The sequence below is a fragment of the Zosterops lateralis genome (assembly GCF_965231275.1).
Source record: "Zosterops lateralis genome assembly, chromosome: 2".
Classification (NCBI taxonomy): domain Eukaryota; kingdom Metazoa; phylum Chordata; class Aves; order Passeriformes; family Zosteropidae; genus Zosterops; species Zosterops lateralis.
Genome location: NC_139763.1, coordinates 4,956,550 through 4,969,129, shown reverse-complemented (window position 1 = coordinate 4,969,129; position 12,580 = coordinate 4,956,550).

The window sequence follows — 12,580 nt, the reverse complement described above, 5'->3', positions numbered from 1 at the left end:
CAAATACTTGAATTCATGAGTCTGGACCCCACTGGGGTGAGCTGAGGGCACCTATGGCTCTCAATTCCTGTTAATTAATGAGTCTGGAGGCAAAGTGCCCCATACCCACCTGCTTTCCCCCTTCCTGCAGCTCCCAACAGCCAGGCAAAAATCACAGCAGCCACACCTGGAGCCCTCAAATGCAGCAATTTCCTTTTACTAAAGCAAAAGTCAACCTTTTCATCCCCCACACCTTGTTCTGAAAGGTGCCCACAGGCAGGTTCATGGTGAAAGGACAGAAAGGAAAACCAAGCAAACAAAAAGGAGAATAACACTGAGCTGCTTTCATCCTCACCTGCTGTCTCAGAGAATAATCTTCCCAGGTGAGGCCTCTCCTGGCACAGGGAAAGTGCAATAATTGCATCTCTTAGCCCAAAATGTACATCACCTTTTAAGAAAACAGCAAAAAGAGAAGCTCCCTCCAGCCTCCTGACTTTATATAGATTCTGAGAGCACTGAAAGGGAAACACAAAGCACCTGGGAAGTGTTTAAAAATCACAGCTGCAGGAAACCTCCTCGCATGATTGATCTGTAAAGGTCTGACTCTGCAGAAAAACAAAAGTGGTTTCAGCTGTGTTTTAAGGCAAGTCACAAGCTTGAACAGGGGTTGTTGCTGCATGGCAATTTTGTTTTCTTCTGTGGCAAACAGGATGGGCCTTTTGCAGTAGACGAACAAGTCCAAACATCTTTCTGGATTTGTCCAAATTAGCACTTGGCAACACAGTGTGTGTCCCCTCCACACCCCCTGCTCCAGTGCTCGATCTCTCTTGATACAATTAATGAGACAATTAATTACAATTAGTTAGATTACAATTAACAAAGGAGCAGCTGGGAATTTTCTATGCCAAGTGACTGATATGAGGTGGCAGTGCAGCCTCCCTGCTGCCTCCAGGCAAATTGAGAAGGGGATGCCCCATCCCTGGAATGTCCAAGGCCAGGCTGGATGGAGCTCTGAGGGATACTGGAAGGTCTCCCTGCCCATGGCAGGCAGGGGTGGGAACAGGGTGATCTTTAAGGTCTCTTCCAACCCAAACCATTCCATGTTTCCTTGTTTCTCTCACAGTGGTCCATGAAATGTCACTCACAGAAGTTTGGGGTATTTTGCCTTGCTGAAGACCAGAGTTGGTTGTGCTTGATGGAGTACCTGTTTCTGTAACCTTTCAGTACTGGTAAGGGAAATCACTCCCTTGTGTGAGAAGTCAAAGCCCTGCTATGGCTCCAGGCAATGTTTTAAATTCTCTGCTCCAGGTCTGCTCCAGAGGGAGCTGTTTCTCTCTCTTTTTCCTTCTATTCTTCCTTCTCTGCTCTGCTTCACAGCCGCCCTTTGTGCTCCTGCATCCTTTCCCAAATCCTGTCTCCTTGAGCATCTTCCTTTGAATTCACCTGCTGCTCCTCCACACCTTAAACACAACTTTGCTTCCCCTGGGAATTCTTGTGTCTTTCAGGCAAAGTTTTTTTACTTGCTCTTCCATTTGCCTCTATAATCTCTGTTGCTCCAAGCCCCTCAGAGCCCAGCTCTCATCCTCTCCCACTCACTCTGCAGTGCCTGTGGGACTGAAATATTTGGTTCTGAGGTGAAGGATGCTCCACAGTTCAGGGTATTTGGGAGCTGCTTCAGTCAGACGAGGGCAGTGTTACAAAACAGGTCGGTTCCCAGAGTGGCACCTCCCTGCTCCTCCTCCCTGTGCAACTTTGAAATTACCTAGGCTGGAAGTAAATAGGCTAAAAAATAAAAAGGAAAAGGGAAAGGAAGGGAAAACTCATCTCAGAGTTTTCATCAAGGCCACACTGACACATCTGCAGAGGAGGCAGCAGATGCTGCGACCAGCCAAGGACCAGGAGCATTTCTGAGCAGCACTTCTCTGCCAAAGGCAACAAGTTCCTGCAGCCCAAGATTGGTGTGTTTGTTTGTTTTTAGGCCTGAAATTTGAAATTTGATTGATCTGCCACCTACTGCAAAATGAAATTTCTTTTTGTGTACATCACTCTTTCATTTAAATCTCTAGCCCCTTCCTGTAAGTCCTTTCAAATCGGTTGCCACAAGTCCTTGGAGCAGTTATTTCTTTCTTTGAATATCAAAGATGATAATTCCTGCCTCAGTGTATTGCTGGAAGCCAATCTCTAGCACATGACAAATTTGAAATATTTAGTGAACCTCATTGGAGAAGAGAGGGAGGTTGGTCAAATCTAACAGAGCAATCTTTGCCAACATAAAAGCTGTGCATATTCAGGGTATTTAACTTTTTCACGAGAATTGCCACGCAGATCTCACAATTATTGGGTTGAAAGGTGGAATTCTCTTTCCTAGAACCCAACCCCATTCCCTGAAAATCCCAGACAAACCAAACCAGTACTGAGCCAGAAGGAAAACACAAAACCAGCAACAGAAACACCACGAGCTGAAGTGGTTTTATTTAGACACATGCCACCCCCATTTTTCTGGCTGAAGACCCTTCCCTTTGTTCAGATGTGGAGCAATCCCCAGTGGGGATGCAGAGGGCAGCAGTGTGGAGGCAGGGGAGGATGAGGAGAAATGTAAATCCCCCATTAATTAACCCTCTTTTGGGAGGGGGAGGGAAGGGGCTGTGTAGGTTGAAGCAGGAAGCAGGATTTATCACCTCAGCTAAAATTCTATTAACCATTAACTCAGGGGAGAATCCAGGCTATAGGGACCCTCCAGAGTCACAGAAAGAGGGAAAAGCATGGGGCCCAACACAGTTATCCTCCAAAGGGCATGGATATGGCTCCACACAGAGCTGGGCAGAACTGAGAAAATGAATGGCATTTTGAAAAAATTTTTAGCTTTTTTCTTCCCCCAATATTTCTATGCTATTATATATTTATGGTTAGTATTTGCAGCTATTTTTATAGCTAGCCTGCAGTTTAAGATAACCTGTTTTACTCATGCTTCAGAGATTGTAAACTATGCTATTTGTTCTCCCAGTTGTGACCAGAAGATTGAGCAATGCAGAAGGAGAGGAAGAAAAATGGAGCAGCTCCAAAACCAGTCCAAATACACGTGACAAAATACATTGAGATACGTCCAAGCTTTTTCCTTGCCTATTCTCCCACACAGCAATTTAGATTAAAATATGGGGGAGAACAACACTTGATGGATTTCCCATCTTGAGGAGAGAGAGCAGAGCTGCCTGTACAGCATTTCTGGATGGGAGGTGCTGACAGAAGTCCTGCTGATCAATAAGTAAGCGCTTGTGTGTGCCCTGGCCACATTGGGGAGATGGAAACACCACAGCACTGCTGTGTGTAACACACAGTGTCAGGCCAAGTGTAGCCAAATTTCTTCAGTCTTTATCTTTCCCTTTTTTATTTTTTTTTTCTAGAAGGCCTAGCAGTTCCTTATTTGTATAAAAGATAATCTACCTTTCACACCTTGGTGTCTGGATCCTGTTTATTGTGCTTATCCTCACAAAGCCAGGCAGGTGACTGCTGCCTGCTCCCCATTTAGCACCTGAGAGGAGGAAACCAAATAAGAAGGAGGTCAAGCCTTGTGAAACCAAACTCAAATCCAAATTTTTAGCACCACTGAAGCCCCTCCAGGCCTCCATCAGTTGCCATAAATGCCTCTGTAGCTCTTTGCTGTGTGACCTGGAGCCCTTGGTGATGAGGAAATGCAGAGATCCCCTGCCAGTTCCAGACATCCCAGCACCTTCCTCCTGGGCCTGGATGAGTTTTTGCAGATAACCTGATCCAGAGGGTGAGTGGGGTAGGAAATGCTGGCTGGGACAAAGACTTCAGCCCACCTGACTTGTGGCCCTATTTCAATGTGGATTGTTGTGCTGGTTATTCCACAGGTATAGAGAGTGCTCATTCTCTTACCAGTGACCTTGATGCCTTGGAAGGCTGACCTGGAACAGAGACTGGACAGAACTAGAGAATAAAGTAGGGATTTATTGAAAGGCCTCCAGGATTCACCTTGGGCAGGACAGGAACCCAAACAAAGTCCAAGGTGGACCAAGAATAGTCACAAAAAATGGCTGACTGGTCATGAGGTCTTACATTTTTATAAGTTTTGGTCCATTTGCATACTGGGGTTTAATTGTTCAGTTACAGCTTCAGGTTGTGAGGTCCCATCCTTATTCCTCCCTCCAGTCCATCATTGTTTGTGCTTTTGGGCCTGAAAGTTGTCCTTAGTCTTCAGCAGGAAAAGGATTTGTTTTGTCTCCCTGCTCTGTGAAGAGCTGACTGACACTGAATACGAGACTCAGAACTGCACCCCTGGGCAGCACAGAATGTGCAAATATGAAAACTTAAGCTTAACCAAATAAATTCTTAAGCTTAACAAATATGAAAACTAAAGCTTAAGGCATCAACCTTCCTTAGGACATCTTCATCCTCATATCCCACGTTCCTTTCCTTTAGATTCCTGCAGAATCTCGAAGATTCCAGCTGTGGCCACCTTCCATCCTGCTTTCCTGTGAAAATGAAGCAGTGAGGAGAAGAGGAAGCTTAGGCCACACCTTACACCCTACATGGGAGCACCTTGGCACTCCTACCCACTCCTAGACGTGTCTCCAAACACACAATCCCACTGTTTCCCACTGGTATTTGCACAGTCCACCTGCACACAGGATGTCCTAGTAACGACTTCACTTTGAAATGTGCATTAAATTTGTTACCTGTAACTTGAACTGCTTGAGAGCCCCAAAACCCAGCACGTGATGGGCACAGTTGACTGGCAACATGCCCGAGAGGAACAGAGTTGTTGTGCAAGTGGTAATTTTAAGATTATAAAATAAAAAGCCCTTTAGTAGCAAAGCAGCCCAACGGAAATGTCACTGTTCAAACTTTGGATTTATTCCTATGGCACGAAAAGGGCACCTTCAGCTCAGTTTTATGTTTAACTGTTAATATCCTTTATCATGTTATGGTAATTCCTCAGGTGACCAGACAGATATGCAAAACATGTTCCCTTCCTTATGAAGGAAACTTCCTTATGAAATTTTCTTCTCTATCAACAGCCCACAATCAAAATTACTATGTTGAATGTGTCAGATAATATGCAAAATTATTTTATTATAATGAAGTTTTTGCTGAACTTTGGGCCTAAGCTGGGCTGCTAGGTGCTTTGCCTTCTTACTTAAATCAATTTGAACAGAAAATTGGTCAGAAAGAAAAGCTCTGGAGAGATTATATGCTAAAACAAGAAAGGTCTGCTTAGGTCCTAAAAATATAATTGATAAAGGAAACATGCAGAAAGGGATTTGCTATTCTCCCTGAAACTCAGATTAGGTTTTGCTCCTATTACCTTCCACAGATATGCCCTTGCACCAAGCTCTGCAAAGAGCTCCTGTCCAGCCCCTTGGTACTCTCTTGTCTTGTTTTATAATTTGTGCTCATGTACATCCATTAATTCTTGGGTTGTTCTGTGCAGGGCCAGGAGGTGGATTTGATGAACCTTGTGGGTCCCTTCCGACTCAGAATATTCTGTGAAAGGCAGGTCACTGAGTATTGCCCATGGCTCATGGGAGGGTCAGCCAGCCCTGGCTGCTCAGGGCTCGTGCAACTGAGATTTCAGAATCTCCACCCCACAACCTCTCTGGGTCCCAGTCTGACCAGACTCATGCTGGTATTTCCTTTTTCTGGTATCTACTCAGAGGTTCCAATGTACCAACCTGTGCCCATTGCCTCCTGTGCTGCCATCCTGCCCTTCTGAGAAGAGCCTGGCTCCATCATCTGCAACCTCCCATGGGTCCAGGCACTGATAAATTCCCCTGTGTTGGGAATTTAAATTCTCTTCTGCAATTTGAACAGTCCCAGCTCACCCTGACTCTTCCTCTACATCCTGTGCACTTGCCCATTGACCATTTTGGTGTCCCTGTGCTGGACTTTCTCCTGAGAGTACACATCTTGTACTGGGAGCCCCAAACCGGACATATTGCCTGGACATAGTGCTGAGCCATGAGGTTCTTCTAAATTGCAGTCCAGTGCACTGACTGCTTCTACAATGGGAACTTTTATTGCTCTCTGTCCTGCTGTCTTGGTCATTAATAAAGGTTTAAACCTCTCCAGGTGTGAGTATTGATCCCCCAGGCTGGTGACTGGTCACTGTTGGACTTTGGCTCACTGAGGGTTTACAAACAATGCTCTGAGCCCAGCAGTGCAGCCAGTGCTCCACCCACCTTATCACCCATTTGTCCAGCCCATATCTCACTGGTTTGGCAATAAAGATATCGAGGGAAACACTGTGAAAGGCCTTGCTGGAGTTTAGGAATACAGTGTCCACTTCTCTCCCTTTGTACACAGAGCTGGTCATGCCATCACTGAAAGTCTCAGGGCTGGAAGGGCACAGTTACCCCTCGGTACATCCACCTCAGCTCTTCCAAATCAACTTCTCCTTCCTCTGTCTGGAAATGGCTTCCTAAGAGGAGTTCTTGTGTGACATCTCCAAGGGCTGAGCTGGGGCTGCCCATCCTCTGCCTCCCCTGGTGCTCCTTGTCCTTTATTTGGCTTTTTCCAGCCATCAGGAACCTCACTCTGATGACTGACAGAGAGTGGCCCTTGCAGGGACAGAGGCCACTTCCCCAGCTCCGCAGATGCCTCCCATGGACTTGTCTGTGGCTAATTAACCCAAGCTCTCACTAATTCTGTGTTCTCTGGGGGTGGTTTTGCTCCCACAGGCTCTGCTAAAAGGCTCAGGCCCCTGAAGGGCCAGAGAACCAACCTGAGCAGTGACAAACCAGGAAAAAACAGCACTGAGCACCTCAGCTTGCTCTTTATTGGCACAGGGTCCCAAGCCCCAGGCCAGCATCTTCCTTACCCTTCATTTCACTGCAAAATGTATTTAAAGGAAGAGCTCCTGCCCCTCACATCCTTTGCTAGATTCAACTCCAGCTGAGCTTTGGTTTTGCCAACCAAATCCCTGCAATGTTCTGCAATGCCTTGGGGCACCAACCAGGTAACCTGTCCCTGCTTTCTCCTTCTGTGTTCTCCCTTGTTTTTTCTGGTATCTCTTTGAATTAAGATCACCACACCAAGAATGAGGGCTTTAAATTATTTTACAGAAGCACCCCACTGCAAAATCACACAGTCAATAGACCTTTTTCGTCCCAAGTTCCAGCAGAAGTGCTGTTTTCTGATTTTTCCCCCATTCCATTTCTGGTTACTTCTCATCTTAATTTAATTCTATTATTTTTAGTTCATGTCTTCATTTTCTCTAAGGCTTCTAATATTGTTACCTCTCCCCTCAACGTTTTGCTCCAAATAAATCCTTGTATAATTGCATTGCCTTTAATTGGTTACCCCTGGGGTTCATTTCATCTGGTTTCCAACAATATGAATTTATTTAACTGCAAACATCAGTATTAATAAAGATAAATTTTTAAAATCTTGTGGTGCTATCCAGTCTGATAAGTCTTTACCAGCTGTTTTCTTAGTATATAATTATTATTCTTCAGTGTAGTTGCTTGTGTAAGCTTTGCATTTAGGCCTTGTAATTTTAGAGTTTCTGAACATTTTACTGAATGCAGGTTTTGGGGGAGGCAGGAAGATGAAGTCCAATCTCCTCCCCCCAAAATGTGACTTCACTGTTCTCTCACACACACCCATAAAATAAAGCAAAATCTCTCCTTCCACTATGGCCCACAGTTATTATTCTGACGCTTGTGATTCATTCAGTTTACTCCTGCAGCAGCATGCACATGCATTTGAAATGTAAATGTATTAATCTCATAAAAATTTACTTGAAAATTTAAGGACTTATGCCCACACAAAGGATTTACAATAATAGGAGTGGTAATAGGCACGGTACTTTGTGCATACAGCTTCATTTTCAAAGAAAAATAAATAGTGTATGTAGCAACAAAGGAAAAACTGAATGATGAATAAGTTCACACCTCTTGCTGTCATTTTGATCATTAATTTTTATTGGCTATCAAGAGAGAGGTGGAGGCAAAGCCACATACTTTCATCCTTTCAATTTTCTTTCTGGTATTAAATATATTATGTATATTTATGCAGAAAGGCTCTTTCACTAAATAGTATTGAGCAATTAGAATAGCAAAAACCTTTACACTAAACCCGCATACTTTTTTTTCCCTTCAGAAATCTGGATCTATGTGTCTTCTTCAGTATCTATCCAGAATTCAAATATGCAAAGATTTTGTCTTTTCTACAGCCCTTTTTTACATTCAGTAAAACAACAGACAAAACTTTTTTCCAAATAGCTTTCCAGTTTCAGTTTTTCAAACCTTTTGCACCTTAGGTAAATCTTAGCACTGGTAAGTCAAACAAACAAGAAATAAATTTTTGTGAGGAAAAATGGAGAAAATCCCACAGAGTTTATTTCAATATTTAGGAATGAAATAAATGATGTTTAAAAATTTACATTTCCCAATTATCTTTTTGGGTTTTGAATTAAATTTGATTTTCCAAAGCCCTTTTCCTGAGAGCTGAATCAACCTTAAGGATTTTGACCAGAAAACAAAAGGGAGAAGGTAAAAGATACATGAAGCTGAAGTTCTTAACTTTGTAAATTATGTTCCACCTTCTAGCACTTAAGACACTTTTCTGAGAGTACTTAAATCATATTATAAGTAGCCTGAATTTTTATTTTTTTTTTGTTGTGGCTTTAGTTAAGCTGTGTCTGCCCCAGCTCATTAGTCACAGAGTCATCAAGGCTGGGAGATACCAGTCCTGGGAGATTTTTTCCTTTCCCACTGCCAGCCCAGAGAGATCTGGAAAAGTTTGAGGAGTGGGACCACAAGAACCTCATGAGGTTGAACAAGGCCAAGAGCTGCAGCTGGGATGGGGCATTCACAGAATCATGGAATCACAGGATCATCGAGGTTGGAAGGCACTTTCAAGACCATCCAGTCCCAACATCAACCCCATAATCACCCCTAAAACAAGTCCCAAAGTGCCACATCCTCATGAACATTTCAGCAGCCATTCACTGTGTACTTGACAGGGATTTTGTTCTGAACATGGATTTCTGCATGTGTTCAACCTCTGAAAGGCATTGCCCACCAGTCTGGAGTACAGCACTTATCCCAAGCTCCACACAAACCTGTGCCAGCAGGATCCCACCAGGCCAAGAAGGTCCCCAGTTCCAGTCAGAGGAATGTCTGGGATCTTATCTATGCAGTGAAACAATTCCTGAGGTTGGGAGGCAGAGGTCTCTGCAGGCTCACTTGATTGCCCCCTGCATTCCCCACTTGTGGGTTTGTTACCTCCTTTTCTGTTAAAGTCAGGATTAAATGCTCAAGAAACTGATTTTTGTGTTCCGACTCAGATGTTTATTAATTCTTATCTATGTTACAGTCTCACAAGTTGTGAGCTCTGGCTAACAAAGTGAAAAATGGCTCTGTCTCTATCTCTTTCCAAGGTCTTTTAAGCACAAATTGTCCAATTAGGAAATGACACCTAAATTATTTTTACTTTTAACCCAATAATCGAACACCCGTGGCCCACAATGTGGATTTTTCTACCCAATTACAAGAAACCACCCACACTCATGAAGAAGAAGGTGAAAAAGGACTTAGCTTACACCCTAAAACCTCCATCTTGCTTTATATATATATTACTATATTCTAAGGCTTTAAACTCTAAATTTTCTACCATGTTATATTACACACTTCTATTCAAACTACACACTCATAATGCCAGCACTATCACTTAATTTTGGAAGCCTCTTCCAAGGCCTCAGGTCAAATGCAGTATTTTCTTGGGGGTCAGTACCTGTCAGCACAGAAAGCCCAAAATTCTCAGTGCCCAGGATTTCAACACCCACCAGCACAGAGGGGCTGTCCCATGGCAGCCCTTGGGGGCAGCAGCCTCTGTCTGCCCTCAGAATTTTCAGTTCTCAAAGCCAACAGCCCAAGCCACATCACAGGTATTAACTGTACTTCACCTGTGTTGCAATCAAGAGCTAAAAATGCGCCTTTGCAATCCTAAACTTGTGCTTTTGGGCAAGATGTTCCACCAGATTACCTTTGGGGGAAAGGGTTGGTTATAAACTATGCATGCTTGTCCTCACTGAGCTATGTAAGGTCAGCCTTTGCTGATAAGGATGAAGATACACTGTATTCCTTAAAAATACACTGTATTCCCTAAAAATGGGGTGCCTTATGAAGAAATAAACTGGATTTCGAAGGAACTGGCTGCTGCCATTTATTTTTCAATGCATTCATTGTTGTCATGTCAGTCTGTGAGAAGGTGAGTACTCACTGCAGTCATGCAGCTGATCAAATGAATAATCTCCAAGATTTAATATTAAGGTGTTGTTATATAGTGACAAAAATGGACTTGGCAGATGTTCACAACAAAATGCAGGTGAAGAGGGTTCTGAAACCCCCTCTCCTTATGGACATCACACTCAGGGAGGTTTCTCCTTTCTCTTGTGTTGATAGGAGGGTTTTTTTTTCTGGAATTACATTTTTAGAGGGGTCAGAATGGAGCAGTGGTCTCGTAAATTTAAGATCAGAAAACATATCATGAAGAGAAAGAGGTGGGTCAAAGGAGAAGGAAACTAGACATTTCTATGCTGGTTTTGTTGGAAAAGCAGAAGGTGGATGTGGGTCACACAGAAATGAGGGAGGTGTTGGGGTCAGCAGGGAGCTCCTCTCCACATCCAGGCAACTCCTGCCAGCACCCTTAAACCTTTGCTAACATGACCAAAACAGCTCCTTTCTAAGGGATGAATGACACTAAAAACCCCAAAGAACCAAAGAGATTCAGCCACCAGTGGTACCATGTTGTCCTGGCATCTCACACTCTGGACAAAATTGTCTGAGGAAAACTTATACCAGAGGGTGTCCTGCAAAATGATGTTTAGCAGAAAAGGTAAGAAAAAAGGGCACAAAAGAGCTCACTCTCACCTTAGACTCACTAAACCAGATAAAAAACCCAAAAGCAAGCAAAAAGCCCCAGCCAAAACCAAGAAAAACAATCGATCACAGGACACAAAGTAACTGCTTTTCTGTTTGTTTCTCATGTAGCTTTACTGAAACAAGTTTTTCGAGTAGTCTTGAGGCAGCCTGTTCTATGCAATACCCCATTAAATGTTTTTCATCTTGTTTTTCCCTAAGTTGCTGCACTGCCAGTATGAAAAGGCTGTTGCAATTCCTGCCCCTTTGATGCTGACAGAGGCAGGCTGCCTCCCCAGGAGCATATCTGCCCATCAGTCAGTCTCTGGAGAATGTGGAAGATATTTTTGCAGTCAACTCTTTATGTCTTCCATCTCTCAAACCATCCTGCAGGAGCCTGTACCCTAATTTCACTCTTGTCTGTTGTTTTGAGGTCCCAATTTCACTGCTGTATGTTGCTTTGAGGTCAGGTGGTGTGGGACAAAACTAAACAGGAGACACAAGTGCCAGAAGTGCCAGAGTCAGCAGGGCTCTTCCCTGAAAAAAAAAAAAAAAAGATTTAATTTTTTTCCCTCCAGGATCCTGAAAGCTGTATATTTTTTTTTTATTTTATTTATTTTTTTTTTTTTTTCAGTAGGATGCTCCATGGAGTCTGTCACTACAGCTGTGAAATGCAGCACAAGAGATGAACCATCCATGAAAGTCCATGGGAAAAAAGAGGAATTTCCCTGCTTCTTTACCCAGGCTTTAAACCAGACAAATCATTGAAAAAAGACAGGTTGCGCTTGAGTGTTCCCTTCAGGAGATCTCAGATTTAGCTGTGGATCTCTACACACTGAACAGCACCTGTGAGGAGAAGAATAGCAAACAATCTCTTAATTAAAACAAGGATCATGAGGTACCTGAGCTTTCCCAGGCATTTCAGTCACCTCTTAAGCCAGGCCTGAGTAAATGTCAAACTGGCACAAGGTATTGACATGGAAAAGCAAGCCCAAGGATGAAGGAGGATGCCAGCTCCACGCTTGTTCTCAGACTGAACACAGCTCTTCATTTCTGAACATACTTCTTTAAAAGCTTCAGGGGCTTTACAGTCTGTGTCTCAGACCTTTCCTGGGTGCAGCCATAAAAAACATTGGCAAGAGTTTCACACAAGTACAGTGAGTGCTCTGTGTGCACCAGGAAGGAGAACCAGCTCCTTCTTGATTTGGCGTGGATTTATGGTCCTGAATAGCTCGTCTGTTTTCTTTTTCCAGGCAAGGTTTCAATAGGACACATCAGATGTTTGGCACAGTTCTTTAATGCTCTTAAATTATCTTTGATGCTCTTTGATGTTCTCCAAGTCTTGGGAGGAATGGGTTAACAAGCAGAAGGCTGGAGGAGGGTTGTAAACCAGCCCAAGTGACCTTGCAGCTGGAATAACCCTTGATAAGGCTGTGCAAACAGCAGGGCCAGAGATCCCCTGGCATGGGCAGGAGTTTAACAATGTCTGTGTCTCCTCTCCTGTGCCTCTGCTTCGGGGATCCCCTGCTTAGAGAGGCAATGGAAATCAATTTATTATTGGTGTTTTAGTCATGAATTCGTGGTTGTTTGTGGTTGTTCTGGCTGCCTGCCTGTGCTGACTCACACACACATCCTCCAGCTGACACACGCCACGCGAGGGTAGGGGAAAGCTCCTGATTCCAGGTTTAACATCCACCTGACCCTGAGCCCTTCCACAG